The following is a 16958-nucleotide window of genomic DNA, read 5'->3' on the forward strand; positions in this document are numbered from 1 at the left end:
CACCCCTGAGGATTTGTGTTTTCGTTCTACACAGCCGCTGCCCCTTGCTCTTTCCCACTTATTCGTTACATTCAACCTCTGACGAGACCGACCAAATATAGACTGAGAAACAAGACCACACACTTTGTGCATTCGGAATCGAAGGCAGGGCGTCCCTCGCCGCATTTGCTACGATGGCCACTTGCTACTTCTGCAGAAGCGGCGGCGGCGGCGACGACGACGACGACGACGACGAAGATCGCGAGAGGCTCTGAGATATGTGAGAAATACATCTATAAAATGTAATTCAGACTGCCTCGTCCCACCTTGTGCTGTACCGCTTTGGCAAATGCTTTATCTGCGCCATTCGCCTTAATCACATCTGAGAGTAAATCTTAAAAAAACGCCTGTCGCTAATTGTTCGTCATCACAGGTACTGTTTGCTATACGGCCACAACGCGCAACTGATTTCCAAAATTCATCTTTCTCCTGTGAGAATGGAACTTACGACCCCTGGTTTATTAGACCAGTGCTCTACCACTGAGCTAAAGAGGCGCGGCCTAGCGGTACTCTTGCTTTCTTCGTCCTTACGGTCGTCTGCATCATCAGACTTTAGCTGACAACAACTCATATTATCGGCTAATATTTGCAGCTATGGCGACAAATTACTGCTTGGCTACACATCTGACACGTAACCGATGTGCTCTCGAAACCACAACACTTGCATTTCAGAACATGTCTTTTACACATGTCTACAAAATCATCTTCACCTTCAAATACAGTTTCCTTGCGACTGACAGAGACGTAGGCAAAGTTTAAAGTTGCTATTTCCATTAAATCTCGTTAATCAGAAAAACGGTAATTTACACCTGCAGCGGAACAAAATTCCGTTTCGCCCAGCGTCTGGCTCGAACCCACGACCCTGGGATTAAGTGTCTGACGCTCTACCGACTGAGATAGCCGGCTACCTCGGTGAATATTTGCCGGGTAGCACGTCACACAGTACTCGTTTGGGTTGGGTGGTCCCATACAGCATCTCTCCATGCTGCCTAATGTTTTCCTAACGTCACACTCGTCACGCACTTCACTTTTATGTCATAATCATTTCTGAGAGGCAAAGAAATTGCATGACAACAAGCAGAGCTAGTGGCGTCAAAATTAACACACATACTTTATGTGACTCAAAAGCCGAACGAGTTACTTTCCGACGTTGTTTTAGATGTGCAAGTGCCAGTCAAAACTCGCGGTGTCGGCACTCTGCCGACCATTTCGCTAGTTAACACCGGTCTTGCTGTGTGTGTTTCAAGCTCAAGAGCATCTCCAAGCAAAAAATGGTCAACAGCAACATTCAGACGGTTTCGTACTGCTCAATTGCTACATTAAAACGGTATGTTTCTTTTTCAGAACTGGAAAAACACAAGCGTGACAGCATTCGAACCTGTAATCTTCAGAGCCGAAGTCCGACGCCTTATCCATTAGGCCACACGGTCACTGACGACCAACATTTACATGTATACGACTCATCTCGAAACGCTCACACCCCTGAGGATTTGTGTTTTCGTTCTACACAGCCGCTGCACCTTGCTCTTTCCCACTTATTCGTTACATTCAACCTCTGACGAGACCGACCAAATATAGACTGAGAAACAACACCACACACTTTGTGCATTCGGAATCGAAGGCAGGGCGTCCCTCGCCGCATTTGCTACGATGGCCATTTGCTACTTCTGCAGAAGCGGCGGCGGCGACGACGACGACGACGACGACGAAGATCGCGAGAGACTCTGAGATATGTGAGAAATTCATCTATAAAATGTAATTCAGACTGCCTCGTCCCACCTTATGCTGTACCGCTTTGGCAAATGCTTTATCTGCGCCATTCGCCTTAATCACATCTGAGAGTAAATCTTAAAAAAAACGCCTGTCGCTAATTGTTCGTCATCACAGGTACTGTTTGCTATACGGCCACGACGCGCAACTGATTTCCAAAACTCATCTTTCTCCTGTGAGGATGGAACTTACGACCCCTGGTTTATTAGACCAGTGCTCTACCACTGAGCTAAAGAGGCGCGGCCTAGCGGTACTCTTGGGTACTTCGTCCTTACGGTCGTCTGCATCATCAGACTTTAGCTGACAACAATTCATATTATCGGCTAATATTTGCAGCTATGGCGACAAATTACTGCTTGGCTACACATCTGACACGTAACCGATGTGCTCTCCAAACCACAACACTTGCATTTCAGAACATGTCTTTTACACATGTCTACAAAATCACCTTCACCTTCAAATACAGTTTCCTTGCGACTGACAGAGACGTAGGCAAAGTTTAAAGTTGCTATTTCCATTAAATCTCGTTAATAAGAAAAACGGTAATTTACACCTGCAGCGGAACAAAATTCCGTTTCGCCCAGCGTCTGGCTCGAACCCACGACCCTGGGATTAAGTGTCTGACGCTCTACCGACTGAGATAGCCGGCTACCTCGGTGAATATTTGCCGGGTAGCACGTCACACAGTACTCGTTTGGGTTGGGTGGTCCCATACAGCATCTCTCCATGCTGCCTAATGTTTTCCTAACGTCACACTCGTCACGCACTTCACTTTTATGTCATAATCATTTCTGAGAGGCAAAGAAATTGCATGACAACAAGCAGAGCTAGTGGCGTCAAAATTAACACACATACTTTATGTGACTCAAAAGCCGAACGAGTTACTTTCCGACGTTGTTTTAGATGTGCAAGTGCCAGTCAAAACTCGCGGTGTCGGCACTCTGCCGACCATTTCGCTAGTTAACACCGGTCTTGCTGTGTGTGTTTCAAGCTCAAGAGCATCTCCAAGCAAAAAATGGTCAACAGCAACATTCAGACGGTTTCGTACTGCTCAATTGCTACATTAAAACGGTATGTTTCTTTTTCAGAACTGGAAAAACACAAGCGTGACAGCATTCGAACCTGTAATCTTCAGAGCCGAAGTCCGACGCCTTATCCATTTTTTTTTTTTTTTTTTTTTTTTATAGGGACTCGAACCCACAATCCCCGGTTTAGGAGACCGATGCCTTATCCATTTTTTTTTTTTTTTTTGTTTGACTCAAAAGCCGAACGAGTTTCTCTCCGACGTTGTTTTAGATGTGCAAATGCCAGTCAAAACACGCGGTGTCTGTACTCTGCCGACCACTTCGCCAGCCAACACCGGTCCTGTTGTGTGTGTTTCAAGCTCAAGAGCATCTCCAAAGCAAAAAATGGTCAACAGCAACACTCAGACGGCCTCGCACTGCTCAACTGCTACATTAAAACGGTATGTTTCTTTTTCAGAACCGGAAAAAAAAAACGAGCGTGACAGAATTCGAACCTGTAATCTTCACATTCGAAGTCCGACGCCTTATCCATTTTTTTTTTTAATTTTTTTTTTTTTTTTTAGAACCCACGCGTGCAGAGCACATTGGATTAGCAGTCCAACGCCTTAACCACTTTTTTTTTTTTTTTTTTTTTTTTTTAATTCATCTTTCTCCTGTGAGAATGGATCTTACGACCCCTGGTTTATTAGAGCAGTGCTCTACCACTTTTTTTTTTTTTTGTGCTCTGCCACTTTTTTTTTATCATCTTTCTCCTGTTAGGATGGAACTTACGACCCCTGGTTTATTAGAGCAGTGCTCTACCACTGAGATATTTTTTTTTTTAACCACTTTTGTTTCTCATTTTTTAAAGCCAGGTATCCTAGCCACTTTTCCTTTAGTCTGGCGCCTTGGACCGCTTTTTATTGTTTTTTATAAGGATGCATTTCAGGAGGCGCATGACGGGGACAAAGAGGGCAGGGGTCAAAGAACTCGAGGCCTGGCCACGATGCCCCCACCATCACTCCCACCGAATTGCTCCTTCAGTGCATTTTAATTGTTATAGAAAAGCGGGTATAGTCGTGTATATTTTTCGCCTGCTCTCTTTATTGTGGTAAGGAGCACTGATTGTACGACATCTGGGGGTGAGATCCCATTGCAAATCCGTCATTCGAGTTTTCAGTCAACAGACATTCGAGTAAGAAACATGTGATTATACTGCAATATACAGCGAGCATTTATGAGACACTTATTGGGGGGCAGACGTAACATGAATGGATAAAAGAAGAGGCATTTCCTTCATCTTGAACGTAGATTCATACTTCACTTCTTCATTACCCCTAAAATAGTACATTTAGTGTTAGACTGTGCGCTTTAACCAACACCTATTCGTTCGAATAAAATGATCAACATGTTTCCATACATTTTCCTGTGGTCTGCATATTGCTGAATGTTGCTGTACTCCATTTGCATAAAAAGCTTGAATTCCGTTTCGTCGTCACCACCTATTTTATTGATAATGTAATGGACAAACTGTCCCATTAACCAGTGTATTGCATTATTTTTGGTTTTCGGGTAATATTTAGTTTCAGGTCTGAAAAGCACCATAGGAGTAATGGAATTGGGTGACGTTCGTTGCAGTAGTGCAAGACTTTTCCTGAGCCAATGCCAATTGTTGAGATTTCCAGCACACGTAAATCTATGAATCACAGTGTCAACTAGGTTACATTTCTGACATAAGGGGGTTTCAGCTTTCCCAATTTTATAAAGTCGCTCGTTGGTGCTGACAATATTATTGACGGCTTTGTACCATGCCGTTACCACATCTGAATTGAGCCCGTTAAAACTAATATTTTCCCAAATTGCATCCCAGTTGTGACTCATATATTTCGTGGCAATTTTATTTTGTCCTTCATATTGTTGTCTTTGTCTCATGATATCTCTGGCTGTAATGTGCAGTGAAGTTCTGAGTTTCTCGTTAACATAGCTCAATTCTGTGTATAAGATCCTAACGTATCGCAGTCGGGGGTTAATTTTTTGTACGTCTGCCGGTGGTTGAAGGCTTTCTGGTTGGACACATTTAAACAATTGTGTAGTAATACTGCCGGGGTTGGCGTGAAATATGTTTAAAGACCTTTTTATGAAAAGCGCAGAAGCTTTATTGCGTATGTCCACCAGTCCGAGGCCTCCATTTCTAGGATGTAAAGTCGCAGTTCTTAGGTTAACCCTGAAGATTTCCCCCTTCCATAAGAAATTTGCAACCCTCGACATTATTTTCTGAGCTATCAACTTCGGCAAGGGAAAAACTTGTGCCATATAGAATGCCTTTGAGAGAATGCATAAGTTAATGAACCTGACCCTCTGAACCTGGTTCATAAGTCGTTGTGAGTTCTCAATAAGTCCCCCTTGAATCTTTGTTAAAACCTCTTTCCAATTGAGGGCTGTCATCCTCATTGGACATGCCGTCAGGATTGTCCCCAGGGTTTTATGTGTGGTAACTGACTTCGCCCAATCGATTTGTATCCGTTCAAGACCCCGCATTCCCAGGATTGTACTTTTATTTTCGTTTGTTGTCGCACCCGATGCGTGGCAGTAGTTTTGAAGAATGGCCCCTAGTCGAATTACATCATCTTGCCCTCTTATGACGACACCAACATCGTCAGCATAGGCTCTCACTACAGTTTTCCTGCCAGTTATAGTTATGCCCTTTAACCTTTCATGAACACTTCTTAAAAAGGGCTCTAACGACACAACAAACAAAAACATAGATAATGGACTTCCCTGTGGGATGCCACGGTTTATTTGAATTTGCCGCGTCAGCTGACAGTTGACAGCTAATTTAGCGTTCAGACCAGTAGCAACGTTTTTTATAACATTAACTGTTTTGTGGACGAGTCCCATTTTTGTCAGTACCTCAAATAGGAAGCGGTGATTCACCGAGTCGAAAGCCTTAGTAAAATCTATAAAAAGTAAAGCACATTTGATATTAGAAACCGATGCTAAGGCGATGATGTCTCTATATTCAGAAATCGTATTAAAAATACTTCTATTTGCTGCACATGACTGATGTTGACTAATTAATTTGTCGGTCAGAGGGGAAAGTCTCTTTTTTAAAATCCTGCATACTATTTTGTAGTCAGAGTTTAAAAGTGAAATAGGGCGGTAATTGTTTAAACTTTTCGTCCCTTTGTTTTTCGGTAGAAGTACAATTTTGCTGTCTTTAAAATCTGCAGGTATCGTCTGCTCGTTAAAAATCTCATTGACAATGCATGTAAACGTGTCACCAATTAAAAACCAGAACTTTCTGTAAAATTCTACAGGGAGTCCGTCGGGTCCAGCAGATTTATTCATCGGGGACTTGGTTATTGTCTCACGAACCTCTTCGTTACTGACTTCAGAAAGGATTTCGTCGTTTTCAGAACTTGTCAACTGTGGGGATAAAACACTGAGAAACTCTTGCAGAGACCCCTCGTGAGGTGGGCTGGAGGAATATAATGCATAGTAGTACTGGTATACTGCATTTAGAATATCCTTCTGAGACGTCAGTGTTGTCCCATTGGGGGTTTTAAGTTCACTAATAACAGTGCGTCGCCTATTCTTTGCATGCCGAAGCAGATGATATAAGGATGTTGTTTCATCATCTACCACCGACTTCGCCTTTGACTTCAGTTTTAAACCTTCCATCTGTTGTCGTTTAATGGCGAGTAATTTCGCTTTGGTGTGTCTGATGTCTTGTAATCTAATGGTTGACACGTTTGCCTGTTCATAGAGGTCTCGCAACAAACTGTAATAAAATTCCATACTGTTTTTTAACTCCCATGCTCTTTCTCTGCTGTATCTGATACACACTTTTCTCAGTCTCGGCTTTGCAACTTTAAGCCACCAGTCTAATACTGTGGGGTGCCTCTCGATCGATCGCAGACATAAGGTCCACGCATCCGATACCGCGTCTGCCAAATCTTGCTCTTTTAAGAGAGAGACATTTAGCTGCCACTGGTTCCTAAAAATCTGAATCGGCTGTGGAGCTAAATTAATGCACGCCTTCATACTGCAGTGGTCACTAAAATATACAGGTACGATTTCTGAATTTAGTAGACATCTTTCCAAGTTTTGGGAAACATAGATTCTGTCTATTCTGCTGCGCGAAGTCTGTGTTATATACGTATATTCAACCTTCGTTGGATATTTTAGTTCCCATGCGTCCTTTAGTTTTAGGTCGATTACTAGGCGTTTAAGTTCTAAAGAACCGTTAAAATGTGGTTGTTGATCTTTACGATTTAACACGCAGTTAAAATCACCGCCCATTATAAAACTGTTTGGGTTTCGACGTAATAAATATATAAGTTCCTCTTTATAAAATGCTGCCCTGTCCTGTCTATTACTATTTCCTGAGGGCGCGTATAAGTTAATCAATGTGGTACCTAAAACGTTAATACTAATTGCCCTTCCAGATTCCAACCGCTCCACTTGAGATACGGGAATCCCTTCCCTGAGCAGAACCGCTGTTCCTGTATGTGTGTCACAAGATACGTTAACAATTGCGGTGTATCCTGGTATTACAAATTCCGTCGTTACAACCTCCTGTAGCAAAGCGATATCGGTTCCAGAGTCATACAAAAATTCCTTGAGAGCAGCTAGCTTTAATGAGGTTCGAATTTTATTTATATTGATCGTTGTGATAGAGTATGCTTGCATCCCTAACTTGCTACTGGCCACGGACAAAGTTGGACAAAAAAAAAAAAAAAAAAAAAAAAAAAAAAAAAAAAAAAAAAACTGTTCTACTTTTGGTATGCTGAAATCCGGTTTAGAACTACAGTCATTCAGACCTTGGTAGCAGTCCTAGTAACACGGTCGCTAAACGTTAGTTTGTCTGCCATTGTCATCCCGCGCCTTAGTACTGAGGGGCTGTTCTACGTTGAGCGTGTCAGGAGGCTCATCTGGAGCACCTTCTCTGACAATTTCATATCGTATATTTTTCTGTGATTTTAGGTCCGACTTGTCCGCTTTTTGTTTGGCTTGGGTGCGAGAAACAGTAAGATTCGGTTGTGGTTTTAGCGTACGGCGGTGGACGCCCTGAAAACCCTGACCTGATTTTGTTGTGGCAACACTCGACGCGGCCGCTTCAGCAGCAGTGTCTAGAGAGACCTGGTTTGTAAACACTGCCTGCTGTTTACATGCTACCTTCGGTTGATGTGACGCTTGCGACGGTGTTTGCTTATTTTCCGGTTCAGGAGTAAACACTTTCACTTGTTTACACTCTGATGCCGGTTGCTGTGCTGTTGCGGTGTCGCGGTGTTGTTGTTCTACCGCTTCCGCGAACTTCCCGTCGGTAAACAGCTGATTATCGCTGTTTACAGCTGGGCAAGTTGTCACTGCTTGGGGGACTTCTACTTTCTCGCTGTCGGCAGCTGCCGTTGCATTTTCTGGCAGTGAGCGAGATGTATCAGAAACTGCAATTAAATCTACTTGCATTTCGTCTTGGGGCACATGCAGATTTTCATCGCCAGCTTTCTGTTTACGTACAGCAGGAGATTGTCGGGAGGTGTCATCATCAGAATGATCATCTGTATGTTCAAGTGGTCGTTTCTTGGTTAGTACGTCTAACTCACGGGCAGAGGAATCACAATTGAAGCGTGTTACCAGGGGTGGAAAATCACTGCCTTCAACAGCAATAGTTCCAGTACTAAGTACAGGATCCGAACCCTCACCCTGTTTAGCCGTGTTATCGGTTGCCAAAACTTCGCTCAAGGTCATCTTGCGGCGTTGGACTAAATTTGTTTTTAGTACAAAGACACGACGGGGACAGTCCTGCCTTAAATGACCCGATTCATTGCATATATGGCACGTAGGGGTTTGACCAGTATAAATCACGTGTGCTTTATGCCCGTCAACAGTTATATGAGACGGGATATTCGTCTTTACTTCCATCTCTACCGAACGAATACCATTGAAGCTCTGAATTTTAAATTGCTTCGACCAACGTTCGTTAACTATATCCTTTACCTCACCATATTGAGACAGGGCAACCTTGATTTTCTCATTATCTATCTCGATAGGTAAATTTAACACCCGCACAGATCTATAAAGAGCATCAGCTCTCCTGATAGCCACTTTACTTGTAGAGCCGTCTCTATGCAAAAATTCGACATGATACCCGAATTTTCCAATAATTTTATCGACCGAAACGGGATCCAAAAACTTTACAAAAACACAGTAGTTGTCAGTATCTAGCTGAGTGGTATGCACCATATCAGAATTTATGCCAAGTACCTGATCAAGCCAATCATGAATTTCCAGAGCAGTCGGCTGAACACGTCGTGTTTCCTTAGCGAAGGCAAAAACCAGCGTATTCTTCCTCACAGTTGTAGCCATGGTATGCAGTAATCAAGGGGAGATTCCGGTAATTACCGAAAACTCCACAAACAACAAATAATCGTCGGTAGAAAACACAAAAACAGAACAAAGGAGGCAGAAAAAACACGAGTTACACACGAAGAAAATCACAAAACTCAAAAACACCGAAACGCAAAGGTAAACACTGGCGAAACACTGACTACACGCAGCAACGGTGACACGTCCGTACGCGACGGCAGCTAGAGCCAGAATGTATCCATTAGGCCACACGGTCACTGACGACCAACATTTACATGTATACGACTCATCTCGAAACGCTCACACCCCTGAGGATTTGTGTTTTCGTTCTACACAGCCGCTGCCCCTTGCTCTTTCCCACTTATTCGTTACATTCAACCTCTGACGAGACCGACCAAATATAGACTGAGAAACAACACCACACACTTTGTGCATTCGGAATCGAAGGCAGGGCGTCCCTCGCCGCATTTGCTACGATGGCCATTTGCTACTTCTGCAGAAGCGGCGGCGACGACGACGACGACGACGACGACGACGAAGATCGCGAGAGGCTCTGAGATATGTGAGAAATACATCTATAAAATGTAATTCAGACTGCCTCGTCCCACCTTATGCTGTACCGCTTTGGCAAATGCTTTATCTGCGCCATTCGCCTTAATCACATCTGAGAGTAAATCTTAAAAAAACGCCTGTTGCTAATTGTTCGTCATCACAGGTACTGTTTGCTATACGGCCACGACGCGCAACTGATTTCCAAAATTCATCTTTCTCCTGTGAGAATGGAACTTACGACCCCTGGTTTATTAGACCAGTGCTCTACCACTGAGCTAAAGAGGCGCGGCCTAGCGGTACTCTTGCTTACTTCGTCCTTACGGTCGTCTGCATCATCAGACTTTAGCTGACAACAATTCATATTATCGGCTAATATTTGCAGCTATGGCGACAAATTACTGCTTGGCTACACATCTGACACGTAACCGATGTGCTCTCCAAACCACAACACTTGCATTTCAGAACATGTCTTTTACACATGTCTACAAAATCACCTTCACCTTCAAATACAGTTTCCTTGCGACTGACAGAGACGTAGGCAAAGTTTAAAGTTGCTATTTCCATTAAATCTCGTTAATAAGAAAAACGGTAATTTACACCTGCAGCGGAACAAAATTCCGTTTCGCCCAGCGTCTGGCTCGAACCCACGACCCTGGGATTAAGTGTCTGACGCTCTACCGACTGAGATAGCCGGCTACCTCGGTGAATATTTGCCGGGTAGCACGTCACACAGTACTCGTTTGGGTTGGGTGGTCCCATACAGCATCTCTCCATGCTGCCTAATGTTTTCCTAACGTCACACTCGTCACGCACTTCACTTTTATGTCATAATCATTTCTGAGAGGCAAAGAAATTGCATGACAACAAGCAGAGCTAGTGGCGTCAAAATTAACACACATACTTTATGTGACTCAAAAGCCGAACGAGTTACTTTCCGACGTTGTTTTAGATGTGCAAGTGCCAGTCAAAACTCGCGGTGTCGGCACTCTGCCGACCATTTCGCTAGTTAACACCGGTCTTGCTGTGTGTGTTTCAAGCTCAAGAGCATCTCCAAGCAAAAAATGGTCAACAGCAACATTCAGACGGTTTCGTACTGCTCAATTGCTACATTAAAACGGTATGTTTCTTTTTCAGAACTGGAAAAACACAAGCGTGACAGCATTCGAACCTGTAATCTTCAGAGCCGAAGTCCGACGCCTTATCCATTAGGCCACACGGTCACTGACGACCAACATTTACATGTATACGACTCATCTCGAAACGCTCACACCCCTGAGGATTTGTGTTTTCGTTCTACACAGCCGCTGCACCTTGCTCTTTCCCACTTATTCGTTACATTCAACCTCTGACGAGACCGACCAAATATAGAATGAGAAACAACACCACACACTTTGTGCATTCGGAATCGAAGGCAGGGCGTCCCTCGCCGCATTTGCTACGATGGCCATTTGCTACTTCTGCAGAAGCGGCGGCGGCGACGACGACGACGACGACGACGACGACGACGACGACGACGATGACGACGAAGATCGCGAGAGACTCTGAGATATGTGAGAAATTCATCTATAAAATGTAATTCAGACTGCCTCGTCCCACCTTATGCTGTACCGCTTTGGCAAATGCTTTATCTGCGCCATTCGCCTTAATCACATCTGAGAGTAAATCTTAAAAAAAACGCCTGTCGCTAATTGTTCGTCATCACAGGTACTGTTTGCTATACGGCCACGACGCGCAACTGATTTCCAAAACTCATCTTTCTCCTGTGAGGATGGAACTTACGACCCCTGGTTTATTAGACCAGTGCTCTACCACTGAGCTAAAGAGGCGGGGCCTAGCGGTACTCTTGGGTACTTCGTCCTTACGGTCGTCTGCATCATCAGACTTTAGCTGACAACAATTCATATTATCGGCTAATATTTGCAGCTATGGCGACAAATTACTGCTTGGCTACACATCTGACACGTAACCGATGTGCTCTCCAAACCACAACACTTGCATTTCAGAACATGTCTTTTACACATGTCTACAAAATCACCTTCACCTTCAAATACAGTTTCCTTGCGACTGACAGAGACGTAGGCAAAGTTTAAAGTTGCTATTTCCATTAAATCTCGTTAATCAGAAAAACGGTAATTTACACCTGCAGCGGAACAAAATTCCGTTTCGCCCAGCGTCTGGCTCGAACCCACGACCCTGGGATTAAGTGTCTGACGCTCTACCGACTGAGATAGCCGGCTACCTCGGTGAATATTTGCCGGGTAGCACGTCACACAGTACTCGTTTGGGTTGGGTGGTCCCATACAGCATCTCTCCATGCTGCCTAATGTTTTCCTAACGTCACACTCGTCACGCACTTCACTTTTATGTCATAATCATTTCTGAGAGGCAAAGAAATTGCATGACAACAAGCAGAGCTAGTGGCGTCAAAATTAACACACATACTTTATGTGACTCAAAAGCCGAACGAGTTACTTTCCGACGTTGTTTTAGATGTGCAAGTGCCAGTCAAAACTCGCGGTGTCGGCACTCTGCCGACCATTTCGCTAGTTAACACCGGTCTTGCTGTGTGTGTTTCAAGCTCAAGAGCATCTCCAAGCAAAAAATGGTCAACAGCAACATTCAGACGGTTTCGTACTGCTCAATTGCTACATTAAAACGGTATGTTTCTTTTTCAGAACTGGAAAAACACAAGCGTGACAGCATTCGAACCTGTAATCTTCAGAGCCGAAGTCCGACGCCTTATCCATTAGGCCACACGGTCACTGACGACCAACATTTACATGTATACGACTCATCTCGAAACGCTCACACCCCTGAGGATTTGTGTTTTCGTTCTACACAGCCGCTGCCCATTGCTCTTTCCCACTTATTCGTTACATTCAACCTCTGACGAGACCGACCAAATATAGACTGAGAAACAAGACCACACACTTTGTGCATTCGGAATCGAAGGCAGGGCGTCCCTCGCCGCATTTGCTACGATGGCCATTTGCTACTTCTGCAGAAGCGGCGGCGGCGACGACGACGACGACGACGACGACGACGACGACGACGACGAAGATCGCGAGAGGCTCTGAGATATGTGAGAAATACATCTATAAAATGTAATTCAGACTGCCTCGTCCCACCTTATGCTGTACCGCTTTGGCAAATGCTTTATCTGCGCCATTCGCCTTAATCACATCTGAGAGTAAATCTTAAAAAAACGCCTGTCGCTAATTGTTCGTCATCACAGGTACTGTTTGCTATACGGCCACGACGCGCAACTGATTTCCAAAATTCATCTTTCTCCTGTGAGAATGGAACTTACGACCCCTGGTTTATTAGACCAGTGCTCTACCACTGAGCTAAAGAGGCGCGGCCTAGCGGTACTCTTGCTTACTTCGTCCTTACGGTCGTCTGCATCATCAGACTTTAGCTGACAACAATTCATATTATCGGCTAATATTTGCAGCTATGGCGACAAATTACTGCTTGGCTACACATCTGACACGTAACCGATGTGCTCTCCAAACCACAACACTTGCATTTCAGAACATGTCTTTTACACATGTCTACAAAATCACCTTCACCTTCAAATACAGTTTCCTTGCGACTGACAGGGACGTAGGCAAAGTTTAAAGTTGCTATTTCCATTAAATCTCGTTAATCAGAAAAACGGTAATTTACACCTGCAGCGGAACAAAATTCCGTTTCGCCCAGCGTCTGGCTCGAACCCACGACCCTGGGATTAAGTGTCTGACGCTCTACCGACTGAGATAGCCGGCTACCTCGGTGAATATTTGCCGGGTAGCACGTCACACAGTACTCGTTTGGGTTGGGTGGTCCCATACAGCATCTCTCCATGCTGCCTAATGTTTTCCTAACGTCACACTCGTCACGCACTTCACTTTTATGTCATAATCATTTCTGAGAGGCAAAGAAATTGCATGACAACAAGCAGAGCTAGTGGCGTCAAAATTAACACACATACTTTATGTGACTCAAAAGCCGAACGAGTTACTTTCCGACGTTGTTTTAGATGTGCAAGTGCCAGTCAAAACTCGCGGTGTCGGCACTCTGCCGACCATTTCGCTAGTTAACACCGGTCTTGCTGTGTGTGTTTCAAGCTCAAGAGCATCTCCAAGCAAAAAATGGTCAACAGCAACATTCAGACGGTTTCGTACTGCTCAATTGCTACATTAAAACGGTATGTTTCTTTTTCAGAACTGGAAAAACACAAGCGTGACAGCATTCGAACCTGTAATCTTCAGAGCCGAAGTCCGACGCCTTATCCATTAGGCCACACGGTCACTGACGACCAACATTTACATGTATACGACTCATCTCGAAACGCTCACACCCCTGAGGATTTGTGTTTTCGTTCTACACAGCCGCTGCCCCTTGCTCTTTCCCACTTATTCGTTACATTCAACCTCTGACGAGACCGACCAAATATAGACTGAGAAACAAGACCACACACTTTGTGCATTCGGAATCGAAGGCAGGGCGTCCCTCGCCGCATTTGCTACGATGGCCATTTGCTACTTCTGCAGAAGCGGCGGTGGCGACGACGACGACGACGACGACGACGACGAAGATCGCGAGAGACTCTGAGATATGTGAGAAATTCATCTATAAAATGTAATTCAGACTGCCTCGTCCCACCTTAAGCTGTACCGCTTTGGCAAATGCTTTATCTGCGCCATTCGCCTTAATCACATCTGAGAGTAAATCTTAAAAAAACGCCTGTCGCTAATTGTTCGTCATCACAGGTACTGTTTGCTATACGGCCACGACGCGCAACTGATTTCCAAAACTCATCTTTCTCCTGTGAGGATGGAACTTACGACCCCTGGTTTATTAGACCAGTGCTCTACCACTGAGCTAAAGAGGCGCGGCCTAGCGGTACTCTTGGGTACTTCGTCCTTACGGTCGTCTGCATCATCAGACTTTAGCTGACAACAATTCATATTATCGGCTAATATTTGCAGCTATGGCGACAAATTACTGCTTGGCTACACATCTGACACGTAACCGATGTGCTCTCCAAACCACAACACTTGCATTTCAGAACATGTCTTTTACACATGTCTACAAAATCACCTTCACCTTCAAATACAGTTTCCTTGCGACTGACAGAGACGTAGGCAAAGTTTAAAGTTGCTATTTCCATTAAATCTCGTTAATCAGAAAAACGGTAATTTACACCTGCAGCGGAACAAAATTCCGTTTCGCCCAGCGTCTGGCTCGAACCCACGACCTTGGGATTAAGTGTCTGACGCTCTACCGACTGAGATAGCCGACTACCTCGGTGAATATTTGCCGGGTAGCACGTCACACAGTACTCGTTTCGGTTGGGTGGTCCCATACAGCATCTCTCCATGCTGCCTAATGTTCTCCTAACGTCACACTCGTCACGCACTTCACTTTTATGTCATAATCATTTCTGAGAGGCAAAGAAATTGCATGACAACAAGCAGAGCTAGTGGCGTCAAAATTAGCACACATACTTTATGTGACTCAAAAGCCGAACGAGTTACTTTCCGACGTTGTTTTAGATGTGCAAGTGCCAGTCAAAACTCGCGGTGTCGGCACTCTGCCGACCATTTCGCTAGTTAACACCGGTCTTGCTGTGTGTGTTTCAAGCTCAAGAGCATCTCCAAGCAAAAAATGGTCAACAGCAACATTCAGACGGTTTCGTACTGCTCAATTGCTACATTAAAACGGTATGTTTCTTTTTCAGAACTGGAAAAACACAAGCGTGACAGCATTCGAACCTGTAATCTTCAGAGCCGAAGTCCGACGCCTTATCCATTAGGCCACACGGTCACTGACGACCAACATTTACATGTATACGACTCATCTCGAAACGCTCACACCCCTGAGGATTTGTGTTTTCGTTCTACACAGCCGCTGCCCCTTGCTCTTTCCCACTTATTCGTTACATTCAACCTCTGACGAGACCGACCAAATATAGACTGAGAAACAAGACCACACACTTTGTGCATTCGGAATCGAAGGCAGGGCGTCCCTCGCCGCATTTGCTACGATGGCCATTTGCTACTTCTGCAGAAGCGGCGGCGGCGACGACGACGACGACGACGACGACGACGACGACGAAGATCGCGAGAGACTCTGAGATATGTGAGAAATTCATCTATAAAATGTAATTCAGACTGCCTCGTCCCACCTTAAGCTGTACCGCTTTGGCAAATGCTTTATCTGCGCCATTCGCCTTAATCACATCTGAGAGTAAATCTTAAAAAAACGCCTGTCGCTAATTGTTCGTCATCACAGGTACTGTTTGCTATACGGCCACGACGCGCAACTGATTTCCAAAACTCATCTTTCTCCTGTGAGGATGGAACTTACGACCCCTGGTTTATTAGACCAGTGCTCTACCACTGAGCTAAAGAGGCGCGGCCTAGCGGTACTCTTGGGTACTTCGTCCTTACGGTCGTCTGCATCATCAGACTTTAGCTGACAACAATTCATATTATCGGCTAATATTTGCAGCTATGGCGACAAATTACTGCTTGGCTACACATCTGACACGTAACCGATGTGCTCTCCAAACCACAACACTTGCATTTCAGAACATGTCTTTTACACATGTCTACAAAATCACCTTCACCTTCAAATACAGTTTCCTTGCGACTGACAGAGACGTAGGCAAAGTTTAAAGTTGCTATTTCCATTAAATCTCGTTAATCAGAAAAACGGTAATTTACACCTGCAGCGGAACAAAATTCCGTTTCGCCCAGCGTCTGGCTCGAACCCACGACCCTGGGATTAAGTGTCTGACGCTCTACCGACTGAGATAGCCGACTACCTCGGTGAATATTTGCCGGGTAGCACGTCACACAGTACTCGTTTCGGTTGGGTGGTCCCATACAGCATCTCTCCATGCTGCCTAATGTTCTCCTAACGTCACACTCGTCACGCACTTCACTTTTATGTCATAATCATTTCTGAGAGGCAAAGAAATTGCATGACAACAAGCAGAGCTAGTGGCGTCAAAATTAACACACATACTTTATGTGACTCAAAAGCCGAACGAGTTACTTTCCGACGTTGTTTTAGATGTGCAAGTGCCAGTCAAAACTCGCGGTGTCGGCACTCTGCCGACCATTTCGTTAGTTAACACCGGTCTTGCTGTGTGTGTTTCAAGCTCAAGAGCATCTCCAAGCAAAAAATGGTCAACAGCAACATTCAGACGGTTTCGTACTGCTCAATTGCTAC

This window comes from Schistocerca gregaria, unplaced genomic scaffold (assembly GCF_023897955.1).
Source record: "Schistocerca gregaria isolate iqSchGreg1 unplaced genomic scaffold, iqSchGreg1.2 ptg000350l, whole genome shotgun sequence".
NCBI lineage: Eukaryota > Metazoa > Arthropoda > Insecta > Orthoptera > Acrididae > Schistocerca > Schistocerca gregaria.